Source organism: Eutrema salsugineum, unplaced genomic scaffold (genome assembly GCF_000478725.1).
Source record: "Eutrema salsugineum unplaced genomic scaffold, Eutsalg1_0 scaffold_4, whole genome shotgun sequence".
Taxonomy (NCBI): domain Eukaryota; kingdom Viridiplantae; phylum Streptophyta; class Magnoliopsida; order Brassicales; family Brassicaceae; genus Eutrema; species Eutrema salsugineum.
In genome coordinates this window covers 6,358,586-6,380,676 of record NW_006256686.1, presented here as the reverse complement: position 1 = coordinate 6,380,676, position 22,091 = coordinate 6,358,586, and the positions used below count along the sequence as shown (strand labels likewise).

Here is a 22,091-nt window from a genome sequence, read left to right as displayed (position 1 = left end):
TCTTCATAGACTTCTTCAATAATTCCGTCTAACTCATCAACCCAACAAATTTTGCCATCCAAAGTTGGTTTATCGAAACTTTTGTTTATGTCAAATTGCATAACTAGACCGGCTAGATGAAGGTCAATTTTTCCTTCAGGAACATTGATTATGGTTCCGGCTGTAGATAGGAATGGTCTTCCAAGAATAAGTGGATCCTTAGGTTCTTTTTCTAGTTCTAGAACTACAAAATCGGTGGGTATGGAACATTTTTCGATTTCTACAGGAACATCTACTAGGATACCTACTGGTTGTCTAACAGAACGATCAGCTAATACTAAAGAAATCTTAGTGGGCTTGAAAGTGTGATGTCCTAAACGTTTTGCTACTGAAAGAGGCATCATGTTTATGCTAGATCCTAAATCACAGAGAGCACACTCAAAAGCTACATCATTGATGGTGCATGAAAGTACGAAGCTTCCAGGATCGTTTTTCTTTTCAGGGATTCGGCTTTGCAGGGTTACTTGATTTCGGATGCTGTTTCCTAAATTTTTAATGAAAACGTGAGCATCTTCTACAGATCTAGTTGTGAAATCTCCATTACTTGCTATGTCGAAAGAGTGTCGTAACTCTGGAGTTATACCGCAATAGAAGATACCCAGCAGGTATTCCTCGGTATATCCATGGTGTGGACAATCTCTTCGGTATTCCCTAAATCTTTCCCAAGTATCTAAAAGATCTTCATATTCTTTTTGTTTATAAGTTCTAATCTTCTTTCTTAAGAGATTTGAACGATTTCTAGTATAAAAACGATTTAGGAAAACAGTTCTACACGCTGCCCACGTTTTTAGTGAAGCAGGTCGCAAAGATTTTAGCCATCTCTAAGAGAGAATGGGAAAAGACTACACTTGTGGTAATCCCCATTTGCTGTAATGGTTCCACATAATTCTTCAAACGTCTCCATATGGTCTATCGGGTTTTCGAATGAATAACCAGAGAATTGATTTTGTTGAACTAAATGGATATGGGGTACCTTAATTTCGGTTTTGCCATCCTTTGGTAAAGCTGGTTGAATAGCTCTTCGATCTCCCAAGAACTTTTTGAGTGAATCGAAACTTCCAATCAGTTCATCATCATCTTCATGTTTTGTCGATCCGATCAGCACATTGTTATCATAGATCGGTTCTTCAAACTCATCATCCGTCAGGTCATAATCGCTTGGATCACCATCCACACGATTTGGTGGATCACCAAGAGTCCCGGGAACATGTTCCCGGTCTCTCATCGCAAAGAAACCTGAAAAAATTGAAAAGGAAAAGTAAAAGTAAACAAGTGTTCTAATGGATTTAAGTATTCGCAACGAAACAAATCAAAGTCCCCGGCAACGGCGCCAAAAACTTGATTGCGATTGTAAATGGGGTTTTGTTATTTTCGTTTTACTAAGCTTCAGGTTTTAAATTTATAACCCCTAAATGTCTGCAAGTGCACAGATGTGCGCTGTAGTACTTAGGGTATCAATCCACAGAGACTTAGTTGTTTCAGTACGAATTCACTGCAACGCTTAAATCAGATTAGAACTAAAAGGTTTGGGTTTTTGTTTTGGGTTTTGGTTGTCACTAAATCTAAACTAGAAAGCAATTAAAAACTAAAAAGCAATTGACAAAAACGAAAGCAAGTAAAGCAACTAAAAAGCGATTAAACTAGGGGATTGAAAACAAAGAACAAGCGAATCGAAAGCAAATAGAATTGAAGGTAAAAATCGATTGAAACTAGAAGGCTGTAAACAATTAAAGACAAACGTTGGAGCTCAAGGGGTTTCGCAGGGGTTCATGGTCTAGGCTATGTCGATTTTAAACATATGATAAAGGAAATCAACTACGTATGTTCTAGAACTCGAGGCACGAAAGTATGAATAGCCTACTTTCGCAGCACTAAACAACTATCTCTCGCAACCCTGATCAGTAGGTTTCCACTCTGATCCTGGAAGGGAGAAGATGCAATAGCAGAACAAGACTCATCAATATTCACAACTCAACTACAGGTAGGTTTCCACTCCTATAGAAGAATTGCTCGTTTCACCCTAGTTCAGACAATCAATGAAAGCTTTCGCAACATATCATATCAGATCGGCTTCTAAGTGGCCAGCAGAGAATCACGAAGTAAGATTAAAGGCAAACGAAGAACATCTAGAAGATTAATAATCCTAAATCTATCAATTCATAAGCAAAGACACATGAAATTCCCTTTGAATAATCCCTTTAAACCCAACTGGGGAACTACTCAAACATATTGTAACAAAGCATCATAGAGTATTGAAAGTGCAGGAAATTAAAGAACAGAAGGAAGAAGAACAAAGAACGGAGAAGCAGATGGAGGCGCGATGTCTTCCTCCAGCGGCGGCTCCTCCTTCAAAACCGGCAGCCTCCAGAAGCCAAGGACAGAAAAGGGTAAAGAGGTAGAAAAGGAACCTGAACCAGAAAATACATATGTGCCACCACCTCCATACCAACCCAAGCTCCATTTCTAGGGAGATTTAAGAAGCAACTTGTAGACAAGGCAAGAGCTGTATTTTAGAAGGCACTCAATGAGACACCACTCACAATGCCTCTCATTGATGCATTCCTAATGATGCCAAAGATGGGTAAGTTTTTGAAGGATGCCATTCTGAACAAGACTAAAGAGATTCAAGGCATGGTGGTACTAAGTCATGAATGCAGTGCTATCATTCAGAAGAATTCCATTCCAAGAAAGTTGACTTATCCAGGGAGTTTCACACTCCCTTGTGCCATTGGACCTCTTCTATTTTCTGGATGTCTTTGTGATCTAGGAGCATCAGTCAGCTTGATGCCATTCTCCATAGCAAAGCTGGGCTTTAGAGTCTTCAAACCTGCAAGGAGTTCTCTTATCCTTGCAGATAGATCAGTTAGGTTGCCTGTTGGTATGTTGGAAGATCTACCTGTCAAGATAGGTGGTTTTGAGGTTCCAACTGATTTTGTTGTGCTGGAAATGGATGAGGAACCAGTTGATCCTCTTATCTTGGGCAGGCCATTCCTGGCCACTGCAGGAGCTATTATTGACGTGAGAGGTGGGATAATAGAGCTTCAACTTGGGTCTGGAAAGCTCAAGTTTGATGTGAATGAGATGATGAAGAAACCCACCATTGAAGGTCAATGTTTCTATGTGGAGACAATGGATCAGTTGGCTGATGAGTTGCTTGAGGAGCTGAACACTGAGGATCCTCTTCAAGCTGCTCTAACTCAAGAACAAGGAGACAATGGGCTCTTAGCAGAAGAAAGTGAGGGGTATAAGCTGTATTTGGACAATGCTAGAGAACTTGGTCCTGAAGCAAGAATTTTGGAACTGGTACAAAGTGGCTCTGAGGTCTTGGCTATCAAAGGATCAGACACCAGCCAATGCAGCTTGGACAAGGATTGGAATGAGGCTGATGCACCCCCTGTTGAGCTTAAGCCTCTATCAACAGGGCTCAGGTATGCATTCTTGGGTTTAAATTCCACATATCCAGTAATCATCAATGATAGCTTATTAGAGCATCAAGAGAGAGCATTGCTTAGTGAGATAAGAAAGTTCAGGAGAGCCATAGGATACTCTTTGGCTGATATTAGAGGGATCTCTCCTGACATTTGCACCCACAGGATACACCTAGAGGACAAATCTATGTCCTCTATTGAGCATCAACGACGTCTTAACCCCAACCTTAAGGAAGTGGTTAACAAGGAGATACTAAAACTTCTTGAGGCAGGGATAATTTATCCAATCTCTGACTCAAGATGGGTATCTCCTGTGCATTTTGTGCCCAAGAAGGGTGGGATCACAGTGGTTAAAAACGAGAAGGATGAGCTGATAGCTACTAGGACTGTCACAGGACACGGAATGTGTATAGACTATAGAAAGCTCAATGCAGCCTCTACGAAGGATCATTTTCCTTTGCCTTTCATTGATCAGATGTTAGAGAGGCTTGCAAACCACCCCTTCTTTTGTTTTCTTGATGGGTACTCGGGTTTCTTTCAAATCCCCATAGATCCCCGAGATCAATAGAAAACAACATTTACTTGCCCTTATAGCACATTTGCATACAAGTGCATGCCGTTTGGTCTCTGTAATGCCCCTGCCACATTTTAACGTTGCATGATGCATATCTTCTCTGACATCATTGAAGAGAAGGTGGAGGTGTTCATGGATGATTTTAGTGTCTATGGCTCCTCCTTCTCGGATTATCTCTTTAATTTGTCACAGGTCTTGGAGAGATGTGAGCAGCATAACTTGGTGTTGAACTGGGAGAAATGCCACTTCATGGTGCAGGAAGGAATAGTACTTGGGCACAAGATATCTGAGAAGGGCATAGAGGTTGACAGAGCAAAGGTGGAAGTGATGGTGAATCTGCAAACTCCCACTTCAGTCAAAGGAATAAGGAGTTTCCTTGGGCATGCAGGGTTTTACAGAAGATTTATCAAAGACTTCTCAAGAATAGCCAGGCCCTTGACAAGGCTGTTGTGTAAAGAAGTTGATTTCATCTTTGATGCTGAATGTGAAGTGGCCTTCAAGATGATCAAGGATGCATTAGTCAGTGCACCAATTGTCCAAGCACCAGAGTGGTCCCTTCCTTTTGAGGTTATGACAGATGCATCTGATTTTGCAGTTGGAGCAGTACTGGGGCAAAGGGAGGACAAGAAGCTACATGTTATCTACTATGCCAGTAGAACACTTGACTCTGCACAAGAGAAGTATGCTACCACTGAGAAGGAAATGCTGGCAATAGTCTTTGCTTTTGATAAATTCAGAAGCTACCTGGTGGGATCAAAAGTCATTGTATATACTGATCATGCAGCCCTCAGGTATCTGATGACCAAGAAAGATGCCAAGCCTAGACTGTTAAGATGGGTTCTTCTACTTCAGGAGTTTGATATGGAAGTACAAGACAAAAAGGGTATAGAGAATGGAGCTGCAGACGATCTCTCTAGGTTGAGAATAGACTCTGAAGTCCCTCTTAATGACAGTCTTCCTGAGGAATCACTGATGGGGGTCCACTCTTATTTGGATGTTGAAGAAGTGAATCGCATTTTTAGAGAAGAGGATGCCCTGGTTTGCTGATATTGTGAACTTTCTTGCTTGTGGAGTGGAACCACCTGAATTAGATGCTTACCACAGGAAGAAGTTCTTCAGAGATGTCCAAAGATACCATTGGGATGAGCCTTACCTGTATGACCTGAACAAAGATCAGCTGTATAGAAGGTGTCTTGCTGAGGAGGAGATGCAACATGTGTTGCAAGAGTGTCATGGTTCAGCCTTTGGAGGTCACATGGGAGCATTCAAGACTGTGGCCAAGGTTCTTCAGAGTGAGTTTTGGTGGCCCACAATGTTCAAAGATGCTCAGATGGTTTTTTCAGCATGTGATGCCTGTCAGAGGCATGGGAACATTTCAAAGAGGAGTGAGATGCCTCAAAACCCAATCCTAGAGGTTGAGATCTTTGATTTCCGGGGAATAGACTTCATGGGGCCTTTCATTTAATCTTATGCGAATCAGTATATACTTGTTGCTGTGGACTATGTGTCCAAGTGGGTTGAGGCATCGATTCCCCTACCAATGATTCCAAGGTAGTATTATCTTCCCAAGATTTGGAGTACCAAGGGTTGTTATATCTGATGGGGGATCTCATTTTTTGAACAAGACTTTGGAAGTATTGCTGAAAAAGCATGGAGTGAAACACAAGGTGGCTACTCCTTATCATCCTCAAACTAGTGGCCAGGTTTCTAATAGACAGATTAAGGCCATTCTTGAGAGGACTGTTAGCCCAAGCAGAAAAGATTGGAGCAAGAGGCTAGATGATGCATTGTGGGCTTATAGGACTGCCTTTAAAACTCCAATTGAGACATCACCTTTCGATCTGCTATATGGGAAGAGCTGCCACCTTCCTGTTGAGCTGGAGTACAAGGCTTTGTGTGCTGTAAAGTTGCTGAACTTTGATATCAAGACAGCTCAAGAGAAAAAGGTCATTCAACTCCATGAACTTGAAGAGATAAGGCTTGGAGATTTGAGAGCTAAAGATCTATAAGGAAAAGACCAAGGCTCTGCATGATCAAAAGATTCTGAAAAGGGAGTTCAAGGATGGTGATCTGGTGTTGCTGTTCAACTCTAGGCTTAAGTTGTTTCCTGGAAAACTTAAGTCTAGATGGTCTGGTCCCTTTAAAGTTCTTGAAGTCAGGCCATATGGAGCTGTTGTGTTAGAAGGCAAAAATGGTCAAGAGTTTGTGGTAAATGGCCAAAGGATCAAGCACTATCTGGTTTCACAAAGGAAGGAGGAAGCTACATCAGTTCCCCTTCTTGATCCACCACCAGCCTGTTAAACAGGTTTCCAAAGTCAAACTTAGAGACTTTAAACAAAGTGTTCTTGGGAGACACCCCAAGCTTATCTTTTGTAAATATGCTTTTCATCTTTTGATTTCTTTCTTTTTAATGTTTTAGGATGTTTTGATGGGTTTGTTTAGTGTCTACAGGTTACAGGTTTGAGTTTGAACCCTTGGGAAGTGAATAAAAGATGAAAAGGAATGAAGGAGTGGGCAAAAGCTTATGCTCGGTTTTTAACATGGTCACCGGCCACGGTCAGATAACAAGGCGTGGCAAGCTTTTTAGCTAAGCCACGAGAGAGGAATCACGGTCTTAGGTGTGGCCGTGGCAAAAGAAGCAACCATTCCGGGTTTGCCACGGTTAAGGGACACGGGACTGCAACAGGCCGTGGCAAAGAAAAGAGGAATGAACAATTATTCAGTGCTTGCCACGGTTAAGAGGCACGAAAAGAAGACACGGCCGTGGCAATACAAAGATAAAGGAACCTGGGATCGAGTTTTGACACGGCCAAAAGACACGAAACTGAAGCTGGCCGTGGCAAAACAGGTTTAGAAAGACAAGGGTTCGGGTTTTGACACGGTTAGAAAACACGGGTAAAAGGACCTGGTCGTGGCAAAGAAAAAGATGAACGACTGAGGTTCGATGCTTGCCACGATGAGTTTTCCACTGGGAGGAGACTTGGCCGTGGCACAGGTTTGAAAAGAAGCAATTGTTCGGGGATTGCCACGGTCAAAAGACACGGAACGCTCCAGGCCGTGGCAAAGAAAGCACATATGTTCGGAGTTTGACACGGTCACATGCCACGGTCAACGATGGCGCGGCAAAATTTTTGAAAAATCGTTGACCGTACGGACGTTGACCGGTCAAGGACGTGCCCTTTACAGCTGTTCCCCACCTGGTCTTCTTCTTCACACGAGTTTGCCCCCTTCTCTCCATTTCTTGAACTTTAAACACTCATATCTCTCTCGTTCTTGAACCAAATTGAGGAATTCCAACTGTATTAAACTCGTAATCCTGTCTATTTTCTTGCTGCACATTCATTTTTCACTCGGAACTTGAAGATTCCAAGGTACTTTAGTCTGTTAAAACTCACCTTTTCCATGTCTTAATGCATTGTTCATGAACAATAAACACATGGAATCGATTTTAATAAGCCTCTTGATACCTTGGAATCATTTTGTGAATGTTGTGCAAGTAGAATGGATAGGAAATGCATGGATCTTGCTTGAGAATAACCTGTTCTTGGAATTTTTGAGAAATTTCTTGAAATTCATCAAGTATTACAATTTTTTTTTTTTTTAAGAAATTGTGTTTCAAGCTGAACTCTTTGTGTGCATTGCTTCTTGCCATTGCTTTGAGTTTATTGAGTTTTTAACCAGCTTAAGACACATTCTCTTCTGGTGACATCGATCTGTACCACACCTGAACTTGGTGAATTTTTGAAAACTATTGTTGTTCGCTTGCTTTGGTGCTCACAGCTGTTTGAGAAAATGCAGGATGGGAGGAACAAAAAGAACAGCGGCCATGTAGAAATTGAAAAAAGAGAAAGCTGGTGCTTCAAAGGATCAGATTATACCTTTTGGGCATAAAGTTTTCAAGAAACAGAAGAAACAGAGGAAGCAAAAAGAATCCAGCTGAGAAGAAAGCAAAGAATGTGGCTGCACCAAAGAAAACCAAGGCTTCTACTTCAAAGAATTCTGGTAAAGAACTGGCGCTGGTTGAAGTTGTTTAAAGGAAAGGAAAAGAGGTGGCTGTGGCTGAGGATGAAGAAGAACAGAGAGTGATCCTGAAGTAGCATTGCAGCCGGTTAAGAAAGCGAAGACAAAACCAGAACCTGAGGACAAAGAACCAACTTTTGATGACTACTTTGCTATTTTCAAGGATGTAAAGGTGCTGCAAACCAAGTTCCCTGATATGGAGCTGCTGAAAAAGATGGGGCTTCTTGAAGAGGTTCAGCTTATTTTTAACAACATGGGATTTGGTGGATTCTTTGAGATGAAAGATGTGGCTCATGATGGAGTAACACAAGAGTTCCTTGCATCCCTTGAAGTTTGTGGATATGGCCCAAGAGATCAGAGGATCATGGAGGGAAATGGTCTTGGGCACATAGAGTTCACAATCAATGGTACACAATACCATGTAAGCTTCAAGGAGCTAGATGAGATCTTTGCCTTTCCAAGACCTGCACAGGATGAGATATTGTAGTTCACATACCCTGATCACATGATTACTGACCTGTGGGATACAATTGCTTTTGGGAGCTTCAGAGGAGGAAGATGCAAGAGTTCATGGATAAGAAACCCAGCCATCGGCTATGCTCACAAAGTGCTTTGCCAAATGTTCTTTACCAAGCACAATGATGGTGTGGTGCATCTAGCTGACATGGAACTACTGGGTATGGGTCTACATACTCTCATCAGTCACTTGAGGAGCAAGAGAGAATTTCGCCTCCCACACTACATCCCATCTCGTGGTGCATTCTTGGCACGCCATATGCTGATATACAAAGATATTACTTGGAGTGAGGGTAAAAGGCAGAAGCTCACTAAGTTGCACAATGGATGGCTAGTGACAAAGATTTTGAAAGCAAGGGGTTTTGTCTTTGATGATGTTGAGGTCAAGCCTGAGTTGATTGATGAAGCTACCCATCCTAGATACTCAACTCCATCATGTTCCACCTCCAACCCATCCCACTACCTGGGATCAGACCTCAGTGATTGAGGTAAACACTCCAAACTCTGTACATATGCATGTAGACCTTCTTTTAATCTTTGCATTTTACTTGTTTGCTTTGCTTTAACTCCTTTCTCATGCTTTTATAACACAAGGGACTGTGTTATTTAAGTGTGGGGGAGGAGTTTCATCTTTTACTAATCATGTTTTCTCTGTTCTTATTTTACACTTTGAGTCTTGAGTCACATTCTTGCATGCATTCATGTAGTTTCATCTAAGTGCATATAAAAAAATCAAAAAAAATTGAAAAATCTGAAAAATTTTCACAAAAAAAAATGATCATGTAGTTGCATTCTCATTTTTAGGATTGAGTCTAGTTGTATATTCATGTAGGCTGCATCAATCCAAGGGAGTAATGATAGGTTTTTTCTTGAGAGAATATCACTTTAAGAATCCGGTTCACTGCCCTAGTTTCTAGTTCTTTGCTGCATGTAAACAAGAGTGAAATCAAGACTGATCCATGCTTTGAACTTGTTGAGTGAATCAAGCTTTGAATAGTCTAGTCTTATCTAAGTGAGAACCTTAATTTGACAATCTAATTATCATTGCTTGTGCATGTCATTGTGAACTCATGGGTACCCTCAAAATATTTGAGCTCTCTTATCCCTTTTACCACTCTTTTCTAGCTCAAGTAGCTGTTCTCACACTTTGAGACAGTTCCATGCCTTTAACCAAACCTTCCTTGAAGCCTGAAACACTATAGTGAGAGATGTGAGGCTTTTTCTGAATAAACTTGACAGAAAGTGTTGGATTTAGGGCGACAAGAGTAGGGTCTCATGTAGATCTAGCTCAACATCACGAGTCTAGAATAGGCTAGGAAGAGTTCTTGAGAAACATTGAGTGGTAGAGAGAAAGTTTGAGATGAGAACCAGGGGTTGGAAAAGAAAAGAAAGAGGTTTGGGGTCTGCTGTGTAAAGAAAGAAAAGCTCTTGTGTATTGACAAAGAAAGTCTAGCCTCTAAGTAAAAAGAAAAGAAAAGAAGCCAAAAAGGCTCAAGTGTTTGGAAAGAAAAGAAAAGAGGCTAGAAAGTGTTGTATGAGAAAGAGCTAAGTGGAATATTCAGACCCCAAAACCTGAGTTTAAAGTTGAAAAGATGAATCCCCTGGTGAGAAACAAAGAATGAGAATGAAGTGAGGAGAGGGTTGATAAGGCAATGAATGTCTTGAGAGAGGAGTAGCTAGGATGTGATCTTCATGGGAGTAGATTTAAGGTGAAAGACCAATTTGGGGCATTGGGTAGATGGGATTCTGCTCTTGTATGCACCAGTTGCCTTTTACCCTTAGCATTTTATTAAAGTTTATTCCTTCTTGAGTGATCCTGCTCTTTTTGCTTGAGGACAAGCAAAGGACAAGTGTGGGGGAGTTGATATGTTCATAATTTGCATCATTTAGGTTGTATATTTTATTCCAAATCATATCTTATTCCATGCATTTTAGGTCCTTAGGGTTTGTTTTAGGACTTAGGAGATGCATTAGGTCCCAATGAGTCTTTGCATGTTCTGAGTGTTTATCAGGTGTATTTGGAGCTATTTGGAGTTGAAAAGATGGATCCAGGAAGAGAAATGGTGATCAAGGCTTGAAAGATGGTGAAAATGGGTTTTGGAGGTTCTCAGCCATACTCGCATACCGCAGGAAGGTTTTTCTTGGCCATTCTCATGTACCGCGGGTGGATTCCTCGGCCAAAACGCGTACCGGCTAGTTAAATTTCTAGGCCAAAATATCCGGGTGCAGACACGTTTCCGAAATCGCCTGTCTGGGGAACCTTCCTATCTGATTCAGTTGTCGGGTGCTTCATCAAAGTTGGTGAAAATTGGATCTTGGTTCCAGAGCAGGTGGAATCATAGGATTTGGAGGCGTGAGCAGAGAGTTAAGCTTGTCGGAAGGAACCCCTGTCTCGCTGTTGTTTTGGATCGACCCGATGAGCTCCGAAGAATGCGAAGGACGGTGCACTTCCAAACCGATTCAGTTTACAGAGCCTTCAGCAGAATCCGAGATATTTGAATCCTCTTTGCAGAACGTCCGAGATCATTCAAATTCGGAGCTATGAGCAAGAAGATAACGTTTCTGGAATGGACACATGTCTAGAAGCCTCTTTCTGATCATGTCAATGCACTGAGAAGATGAGCCCTCCAGGAAACCTTCCACTTCTCAAGCACCGAAGGTTCCTTCACCAAAGTTGAAGATGTCTGAGTCCTCTATCCACTGAAACTGTAATGACACCATTCGGACCAGTACCCTAGAAGTTACGCTTCCCTTAACGCGAAGTGGTCCGAGGAGCCCTGAACGATGCGAGATTGATAACCCTTATCAAAGCTTTGAAATTATGCTTTAGAAAAGATGGCACGGTGGAATGCCACGGTCCACATCTGACCGTGGCACTTAATTGCAGTTCTTCGGGGTTTGACACGATCTTCATGGCACGGTCTACACTTGACCGTGGCAAGGTAACACTTGGCCGTGGCAACTTTGTGCAACCTTTCGGCGTTTGACACGGCCATGCATCACGATCAGAGGAAACCCGTGGCACCATGATTCACCCAAGAACAAGAGATACATGATTTGACACAGTCACTTGCCACGACCTGACCAAAATCTGCTAGACGGTGGCAAACTTCTTCTTTACCCACCAAAGCCAGGTCAGTACCCGGTTTGTTCCGGGTTGACCCGGTTCGTCCAAGGCTTCTATAAATACTTTTTAGATCTAATTTGGAGAGAACCTTATCCTATCTTTAGTCTCCTTTTCCTTTTTGGTGAAAAACCACTTGTTAATACCTTGCTTTTGAGTTTAATATCGATTTGAAGAGTGTTTTATATCTTGTTCTATCATTTCTCATCATCAAATCACACTTCTAATCATGATTAACAACACATCTTGCAAAGGATCTAGTGTGTTGATCATGATTAGTGAGTAATCCCATATTAATGTCTTAGATATGTAGATTAGGGTGCTTAAGTGGTTGATTAGTGAGGTTAGGGGTTAGATCATGCATATTCCATTCTCTACAACCTGTTATTAATGCTAGATCTATACAAATCATATGTGGTCTAGATTCTGGATATTTCATGCACCAAAAGTGTTTAATGAAATGTCTGAACCAAGGTTGTTAGAGGTTTAAGTGTTATTCATCATGGGAATTATTGTCTATATGCTTAAATGACAGATTAAACTGATTCTTAATGCTTGTTGATTCATGTTTCACTAATGATAATTAGGTTAGAAACTGTTCTAGCATAGGAGTTGATACCTTAATGAGAGAATTAACTTAAATAATGATGTTTAAGTTGAATGGTTTGCTTGATCATATGATTTATTAGCTCACTAGTTTATCACTGAAGGCACCCTAATCCACTATCATGTCTAAGACCTTTCTCATCATCATACATATATTCTCATCATTTGTCATTTGCTTGGTTCTTTGTTTGATCACTTCCTAGTCATTAATCTTGTTTTAAGTTTGTAGTTTTCATTAGTCTATCAAAACCACTCTTGTTTACTTGAATTGAGAAACTGATCACATAGCTTAGTGTCTATCACCACATTCTTGGATTGATAACCTCTTTGTGCTACATTGACAAGGGGATTGATAGCCCTGCGACCCTAAAAAGTCTTTTCTATCACATAACAGTAGTGACGATTCTAAATCTGACAGCCGCCGGATTAGCACCATATCCGAGGTACGAGGGTATCAATCTTGGCCTATTACGACGGTTTTATGATGGTTTTATGAACACTCGTCGTAAAATCGTCGTAATGCTCAAACGCTGTGAGCATGCCACGTGTTGTGTCATGCACTGGTACGATGGTTATACAACCAAATCGTCATAAAACCGTCGTAATGACGGTTTTACGACGATCACAAAATCTATATAAGGGATGCGAGTTTTCCTCATTCGTCGCTCATTCCTCACTTCTCTCTCTCTCTACAAAACCTCTCTCTCTCTAGCTCTCCCTCCTCTCCTTCCTCTCCAGCCTTAAAGTTTTTTTCATTTCAAATTATTTCCTGTTTAAATTTTTATCTTTTTATATATATAATTACCGGAATTAGTTAGATTCGGAATTTAGAAATAAATTATATAATTAGTACTTATATTAAATTTAATTTTGTAGATTATTCAGATCGCTCCCCGAACCAAGATATTCCACTACCGGGATATGGTTGATCCGGACGCTACCGCTCCGTCCAAATCAGCTACGGGGTCTGCCATCCCGGAATCCTCGGAACACAACGAACAGTTTCGCAACCGGTTGTTGTACCACAGCCCGCACCGCCTCCACCACCACCAGCCGGACCAGCAGCAGCAGCCGCAGCCCCAATACAGCCTGAACCATATGCTTAATTTACGGTTTAGGATCTTCTACGGCAACCGGGTCGCGGGAGTATGAAGAAACTCGATCCGGATCGAGCCCCAGAGACGTTTTGGTACAATTTTTGTTTTTTTTTAACAAATTTAGGTTTAAAAGATTTATATTCATAATTAATTTAAATATCTAACCAATTTTTTTTTAATGACTAGGTTTACGATCGATAACGCAGTCGGTCGAAACGTTTCCGATATTATCAAGGGGTTCTTCGTAAAACCCCATACCAGCTGGCGGAAGCTGGATCAGGCAACTATCGACACTTGGTTCAAATGTTTTGCGGTAAGTTAATTAAAATTATGAATTGTTTTAGTGTTTTTTTTTAATAATAATTACTAACTATTTTTTTTGTAGCAAAACTGGCATTGGGAAACTTCTGCACACACACGTGTGAAGTCGGCCTTCAAAGAGAAGGTCAAGTTCCGGCTCAACAACACCGTTTCTGACTAGAAACGGAAGTGGGAGGTCGACGGCAACAAGGCGAAGCCGGCGCCAATGGCCAATGCCGTATGGGAGGTGATGCGTGTCAACTGCGTGAGGGAACAAGTTTTACCCTTAACAAAAACAAATGAAAGCCGCAAGTGCACAGCTAATCAGTTGTAGTATTTAGGGATCGAATCCACAGAGATTTGTGTGCCTGGTATTCTTCTAGGGTTTTTAACTTTATGTCTAGACTAGATTGATTTTAAAGGTTGGTTGTTTTTCACGGATTAAACTAAAACAAAAGAAAGGAAATAAATCTATCCTAAGGAACAAGTAGAATAATCGAATGAAAAGGAAGTAAAGCAAGCAAAATATCAAACTAAAGCAATTGAAATGCAGATCTAAATAAGCAAGTAAAAATTGATTGGTTTGTAAACTATGACTAAAAACGCTGAGCTTTTGGGAACTCTACAGGGATCATAATCGGTTTTGACACTAGGGTAGATGGATTGGGATTGACGGATATCGATATATAGGGTTCTAGAGTTAGAGTACGGCGGTATGACTACATCACTGTTGTGATCATAACCAACTGTTTCTCGCAACCCTGACCAGTAGGTTTCCCTCTGCCCCTGGAAGGGAGAGAATGCAAGAGCTTCACAAGACTCGTCAATACTCATGATCTAGCCGCAGGTAGGTTTGCACTCCTACGGAAAAATCGCCTGTTTCATTCTAGGGCTGATACTTAATGAAAACTTTCGCAACACTAACTATCTAGATCAGATACTAGGTGATCAATCAAGCATACATGCAATAAGAACAAGAATAAACAGAGGACAGGTCGAAATCCCAGATCTATAAATCTAGATGTCTTAGTCGATTATGAGAGCCCCTTTCGGAAACCATAAGCCCAACTCGGGATCTACTCAGACATGGCTGAGGTCGACATCATCATTGGTTTTAATCAAAGTAATCAAAAACAGTAAAGAAAAGAGATGAAGAAAGCTTCTCTATTGAAGAACTCGGACTTGAACAATCTTCTACAAAAATCGCATAAAAACGGCTAAAGGAAAAATGGTTTCTGTAAAGTATGAAGGGTTGTGTCTAAAAATGACCTAAATGACAAGTATTTATAGTCTCCAATACTCCATGGTCTCTAGGGTTCCAGAATTGAGGTTGAGAAAGACTTTGGGCTTCAGAAATATGGGCTTTAGTTAGCCGGCCGTGGTCGGGTATGTCGTGACCGCGGTAAATAGGTGACTGGCCACGGTCGGGAGGCTTATGACCACGGGAAATGGGCTGTTGGCCGCGGTTGCGTGACTTGCTGGCCGTCTTCGAGTGGCTCCGGGGCTAATAGAATATCTTGAGATCCAACCGTTGGAATGTCTCCAAACCAAGTGCATTTGAAAGCTGGTTGATTCTTCTATAAGTTGTCCAATTTTGAGGGTGATCAGACGGTGAAAAGGTCTTCGTCTCTCCATGAGAGTTCTGACAGTTTGCATTTATCCAAAAGAGTCTTTTTGTTCCAATTTGTGCCTATTTATCCCAAATTACCTGAAAAGTCTTTTAAAATCCAAAAACATAGAAATCCTTTGAAAACCTTTGAAAATGGAGTAAAAACACCTGTAAAAGACATTAAAGTGATCCATAAAAATGGTCAAAATCAGGTGTTATCTACTCCCCCAGACTTAGTCTTTTGTTTGTCCTCAAACAAAACAAAGGGTAAATCTCGGCGAGAGGTTTGAAAACGCAGGAACTAAACAAAATCTCAGACACCAAACTTCTAGACCAATATCAATCAGTATGCATCAATTGGGAATAGCCTAGAAAATTGTCACTAGCAATACAAGCATAACTAGTCCGTTAATCCGTCATGCGGAAATCTATGCACTAAGATCTAACTTCGAGTCAACTAGCTCTTAACATTCATTAAAAATCTCGGTGGTTCTCATCAAAGAAAGTCTAGGCAGGGCAAACTAGGCTAGGTGTCAAAAAGGTTATTCTAGGGGTATGGCTTAAAGTGTTTACGGGTTACCTGAAGATCTGGAGAATGCAAGATATTATGCAAAACCGCAAGAGAGAGTGAAGTTGTTGGTATCCACAGTTTTCAGTCAATTTCTTCTTGTCATAGATTTCTGGTCTTCTTCCTCAGCTTCTCTCCTAACTCCCCAGACTTAGATTTTTGTAAATATTTCAAAAACATAGCTCTATAAGCTCTTAGTAGTTGCTTCTTGCTCCACAAATTTCGACAATCTAGGACTCATTAGGCTTTTTGTTTCCCTCTCTCTTTTCATTCGTTCTTTTTTTTTTTTTTTTGAAAGAGAGGGAACACCTTTAGATATAGAGTCTTAGAGAGCACGAAATTACCAGTTAAGATCTGTCTTGTAAAGCTTATTGAGGTTTCTGATACTCTTCCTTCCCAATTCCATTAAGTCTCCTTTGTGACTGACTGAAAACTGCGTCGCTCCTCTTCTCTCCGACGTTTTTGCACATATCTACTGATATAAACTATAGAGAGAATGCATGAGGATTGAAAACAAGGGTTTTGGGTTTAGGGTATTGTACCAGATAAAGATAAACTGGTCATCTAGGACGACAAAGAGTGGTAAGAGTGAGGGTAAAAGACGTCTTAGAAATGTATGTCGATGCCTGCCTAAAATCAATGATGAGAAAATTAGATGTCAATATTAAGGTCAAATAAAATGAGCTAGTATATCCTGTCAGAAAGAATCTCCATGAGTAGAAGTCCTCTGGTGGGAGTTCATAGTGCAAGTAATCTAGCTACCGGCTAGTCTAGTGCTAACCACAAATGAGCTATCATGCATAGTGTAGAAGCGTGCAAGTCTAAATCATCATATTTTTGTGTCAAACATTCCTGAAAAATACTTAATGTCGAATAGGTTACATATTAAAATTTTAAAAGTGCTTGAAATTTGAAAGCAAAAGCACGAAAATGATTAGTACGGATAGACATCCTCCCCCAGACTTAAATCACACTGTCCCTAGTGTGAAAAAGTTGGTGAGAAAATGGTGAATAAAAGCGAAATAAAATAAGAGAAAAGAAAAGAAAATGATGATGGAACCGTGGTGGTAGTGAACTGCTGATCAATCACTCATCCTCCGATGTGTCTGCTGCGAACTGGTGCTGCTCCTGTAGGAAGGTGACAACGCGCTCAAAGCGTCGTCCATGTCTCTTAACTCTGCACTCCAGATCAGAATGTGTGTGCTATGATGTAGATGATGAGGTGTGGCTGGTCAAAACAGATGGCTGAAAGTGAGCACAGGCCGCAGCTGCATCGTGTTTTGCCTTGGCCACTATGTATTGGCCAATGGTGATTGATAGACGAGGTACAGATGGCAGAAACTCATCGGGTTCTGGAGTCCATCGCGGACGTCCTCTGTTACACAATCTGGGGACTGATGCTGAAGGCAAGCAGACTCGGTGCTCCTCAGTGCTAGTGCAATACTTGTAACCAAATCTGTCTGGATCGAAAGCGGCACGAGATATAGTATGATCGCGAGAGAGATAAAGTAGGTCATACCAGACATCAGGGAGTGGATCATCAGATGAGAAATCGAATCTTACAGCCTGTAGTATCGCTGAATAGCACTCTCGTAAGTTGGAGTAGCGTCCTCGCAACCATGTAAATCATGCTTCACCTTTGCCATATTATGTGCTATGATCCAGGCAAAGGAGGCAAGTCGTGGATCTTCCATAAATGGCATATGAAGTGTGAGGAGCTCGGTCTTCAAAACACATCCCATGTTGGCTCTAGAGAAAATCGTGTGCTAAGAGTTAGTGCACAACTCTCACTGCAGGATGAGTAAGAAGGGCTGACTTGGATCTCCCGCTATCATAGAATCCATGACCCATCTCTCTCCACAAGTTAAAATTGGGTTCATCTTCAACGTATATGCCATCGGTGTATGGAAGCTTAAGAGCCTCGCAAAGTGTCGAAATGGTGAGCGAGTAAGGCTGTCCGCGGATAGAGAATGACAAGATGCCATCTGATTCTCTGGGGTTCCTCCTCTTTGTGTGGTGGAGTGTTATAGTTTCTAAGAACTCGGAGACTAGCTCTGGATAAGTTGGAAGGTTCAGCTCCATCTAGGGTCTCAGCTTAAGTGCATGGATGTACCAGATTACATCTTCTCTGTTTCCAAGCATCTCAAGTGTATGATAGTCCACTCTCAGGTTTATCTCTCTGCCAATGTATCGAATCTGTGGTGGCTCAGGAGCTGCTCGTGTTTCTCTTGAGTGCTGGGCCAATCTCATCAAATAGTTTCTGCTTCTCGGTCTGGCTTGGTTCAGCATGTACTCTCCTAGAGTAGCATCATCGGGAATGTCCTCAGAGCTATCACTAGTGCGACGGCTTCTTTGAGATCTGGTTTGTTCCATTTTTCTGTAAGACGAGATGATTCTTGGAAAAAAAGTGAATATGGGTACTGATTTTAACACATTAACGATCAGTTATACTAATACTAGTATAAAGAGATTAATTAAAACCATGAGAAAGCAGAATTGACATTGAATCAAAGAAATCAGGTAGTTCATGACTAGATTCGGATTTTTGATGTTCTCAACATAGAAATCTTCTAAAAATCGATTTTAATGAGCAATTTCCATGTCAAATCTAAAGAGTTTTAAACAATGTTAAAGTCCGGAAGAAGAGTAAAGGGAAGAAGACGGCTCCTCAAGGAGAAGAAGAAAAACCTCCAGCGACCGGAAGCAATAAAGGCACATCAAGTGGAGTACCATTCAAATCAGCCTGATTTTTCATGCCTACGTCAAGCTAAACGACTTAAAACAAAAGCGCTTAATGAGAGGCAATCCATTTAGGTACTCTTTCTTTTAGTTTTCTTTTCTTTTTTACAATTTATGCTTTCTTCTTCTTTTAAGTTTCAGGTATTTTATAAAACAAAAACAGAAAAAAATCAGAAAATTAGAAAAACCAAGAAGAAAATGGTAGGTTTTTAGCTGCTCGGCCTGGCAAAGACCAGAACGTTGGACAAAGGCCGCAGGAGAAAGGGTCGCGGTCACGACCAACCGAACCGCGGCCAAGGGAGCATCGAACGCGGCACCGTGAATGTGACCGCGGCCGAGCACTTAATCCTCGCGGTCGCGCGTCTCCTGACCGCGGCCGTTGGTCGTTGAGATGGGAATGCAGATTTCCACCGCTTTTCAAAAGTTTCCGGAGTTTCATGGTGATTTTTGGAGTATTCCCGGTAAAGCCCGTTAAGATTTTCCATAAGTTTTAAACATCCTTTGCATGCAAGACAAGAAAGGTAAGTTCTCGTAAACTTATTAAAGGAAAACGAAGAACATCTAGAAGATTAATAATCCTAAATCTATCGATTCATAAGCAAAGACACATGAAATTCCCTTTGAACAATCCCTTTAAACCCAACTGGGTAACTACTCAAACATATTGTAACAAAGCATCATAGAGTATTGAAAGTGCAGGAAATTAAAGAACAGAAGGAAGAAGAACGAAGAACGGAGAAGCAGATGGAGGCGCGATGTCTTCCTCCAGCAGCGGCTCCTCCTTCAAAACCTGCGGCCTCCCTCTCTAGGGTTTGAGTCTCACACGAAAATTTAAATACAGAAAAGAACACACCTTAAGGAATGACCTAAAGGGGGTATTTATAGCTTCTGGGGTGGTCATGGACACTTAGGGCTTCAAAAATAACAAAAGGAATTGATCTGGGCTTTAATTAAGTCGTCTGGAAAGTGAATGACCAAAGTCCGCGGTCGCGGTGGCTCTACCCGCGGGAAAATGGGTGTTGGCCGCGGTCCCGGCACATGCTCTCTTCTGGAACTGCATTTTCTGTCATTCTTGCATCGAGAGTATCTGAATATCTAACCGTTGGATTGTCTCCAAACCAAGTCCATTAAGAAAGCTGGTTGGATCCTCTATGTTGTTTTAAATTTTGGGGGTGATCAGACGGTGAGAAGCTCTTCATCGCTTATCATACTTATGACGGTCTGCATTTATCCAAAATTGCTCATTTGTTCCAAATTGCATATCTTTTGCCCAAGTTTCCTGTAAAGTCTTTTGAAACTCTAAAACATTGAAAACACTTTAAAAACCATTGAAAACAGAGTTAAAACACCTGCTTAAGATACAATTATGATCCATAAAAGTGGTCAAAATACAGTGTTATCACAGCCTTAACAGATGATCAAGTTGCTGAGAAACGAAGGACATAAAAGGGTAAAGAGGTAGCAAAGGAACCTGAACGAGAAAATACATATGTGCCACCACCTCCATACCAACCCAAGCTCCATTTCTAGGGAGATTTAAGAAGCAACTTGTACACAAGGCAAGAGCTGTATTTGAGAAGGCACTCAATGAGACACCACTCACAATGCCTCTCATTGATGCATTCCTAATGATGCCAAAGATGGGTAAGTTTTTGAAGGATGCCATTCTGAACAAGACTAAAGAGCTTAAAGGCATGGAGGTACTAAGTCATGAATGCAGTACTATCATTCAGAAGAATTCCATTCCAAGAAAGTTGACTTATCCAGGGAGTTTCACACTCCCTTGTGCCATTGGACCTCTTCTATTTTCTGGATGTCTTTGTGATCTAGGAGCATCAGTCAGCTTGATGCCATTCTCCATAGCAAAGAAGCTGGGCTTTAGAGTCTTCAAACCTGCAAGGAGTTCTCTTATCCTTGCAGATAGATCAGTTAGGTTGCCTGTTGGTATGTTCGAAGATCTACGTGTCAAGATAGGTGGTTTTGAGGTTCCAACTGATTTTGTTGTGCTGGAAATCGATGAGGAACCAGTTGATCCTCTTATCTTGGGCAGGCCATTCCTGGCCACTGCAGGAGCTATTATTGACGTGAGAGGTAGGATAATAGAGCTTCAATTTGGGTCTGGAAAGCTTAAGTTTAATGTGAATGAGATGATGAAGAAACCCACCATTGAAGGTCAATATTTCTATGTGGAGACAATGGATCAGTTGGCTGATGAGTTGCTTGAGGAGCTGAACACTGAGGATCCTCTTCAAGCTGCTCTAACTCAAGAACAAGGAGACAATGGGCTCTTAGCTGAAGCAAGTGAAGGGTACAAGTTGTATTTGGACAATGCTAGAGAGCTGGGTCCTGAGACTAGGTTTTTGGAACTGGAACAAAGTGGCTCTGAGATCTTGGCTATCAAAGGATCAGACACCAGCCAAAGCAGCTTGGACAAGGATTGGAATGAGGCTGATGCACCCCTGTTGAGCTCAAGCATCTACCAACAGGGCTCAGGTATGCTTTCTTGGCCCTAAACTCCACATATCCAGTAATCATCAATGATAGCTTATTAGAGCATCAAGAGAGTGCATTGCTTAGTGAGATAAGAAAGTTCAGGAGAGCCATAGGATATTCTTTGGCTGATATTAGAGGGATCTCTCCTGACATTTGCACCCACAGGATACACCTAGAGGACTAATCTATGTCCTCTATTGAGCATCAACGACGTCTTAACCCCAACCTTAAGGAAGTGGTTAAGAAGGAGATACTAAAACTTCTTGAGGCAGGGATAATTTACCCAATCTCTGACTCAAGATGGGTATCTCCTGTGCATGTTGTGCCCAAGAAGGGTGGGATCACAGTGGTTAAAAACGAGAAGGATGAGCTGATAGCTACTAGGACTGTCACAGGACACTGAATGTGTATAGACTATAGAAAGCTCAATGCAGCCTCTACGAAGGATCATTTTCCTTTGCCTTTCATTGATCAGATGTTAGAGAGGCTTGCAAACCCCCCCTTCTTTTGTTTTCTTGATGGGTACTCGGGTTTCTTTCAAATCCCCATAGATCCCCGAGATCAAGAGAAAACAACATTTACTTGCCCTTATAGCACATTTGCATACAGGCGCATGCCTTTTGGTCTCTGTAATGCCCCTGCCACATTTCAAAGTTGCATGTTGCATATCTTCTCTGACATCATTGAAGAGAAGGTGGAGGTGTTCATGGATGATTTTAGTGTCTATGGCTCCTCCTTCTCGGATTATCTCTCTAATTTGTCACAGGTCTTGGAGAGATGTGAGCAGCATAACTTGGTGTTGAACTGGGAGAAATGCCACTTCATGGTGCAGGAAGGAATAGTACTTGGGCACAAGATATCTGAGAAGGGCATAGAGGTTGACAGAGCAAAGGTGGAAGTGATGGTGAATCTGCAAACTCCCACTTCAGTCAAAGGAATAAGGAGTTTCCTTGGGCATGCAGGGTTTTACAGAAGATT

The 22,091-nt window shown here is 41.5% G+C and overlaps 1 non-coding gene across 1 annotated transcript; it reads left to right on the top strand.

The window, feature by feature from the left end:
- The first annotated feature begins 657 nt into the window (after positions 1-657).
- LOC112084963 lies at positions 658-765 on the top strand. Its single transcript, XR_002898610.1, has one exon. It is a non-coding gene; the product is annotated as a small nucleolar RNA R71 (small nucleolar RNA).
- Positions 766-22,091: the final 21,326 nt, after the last annotated feature.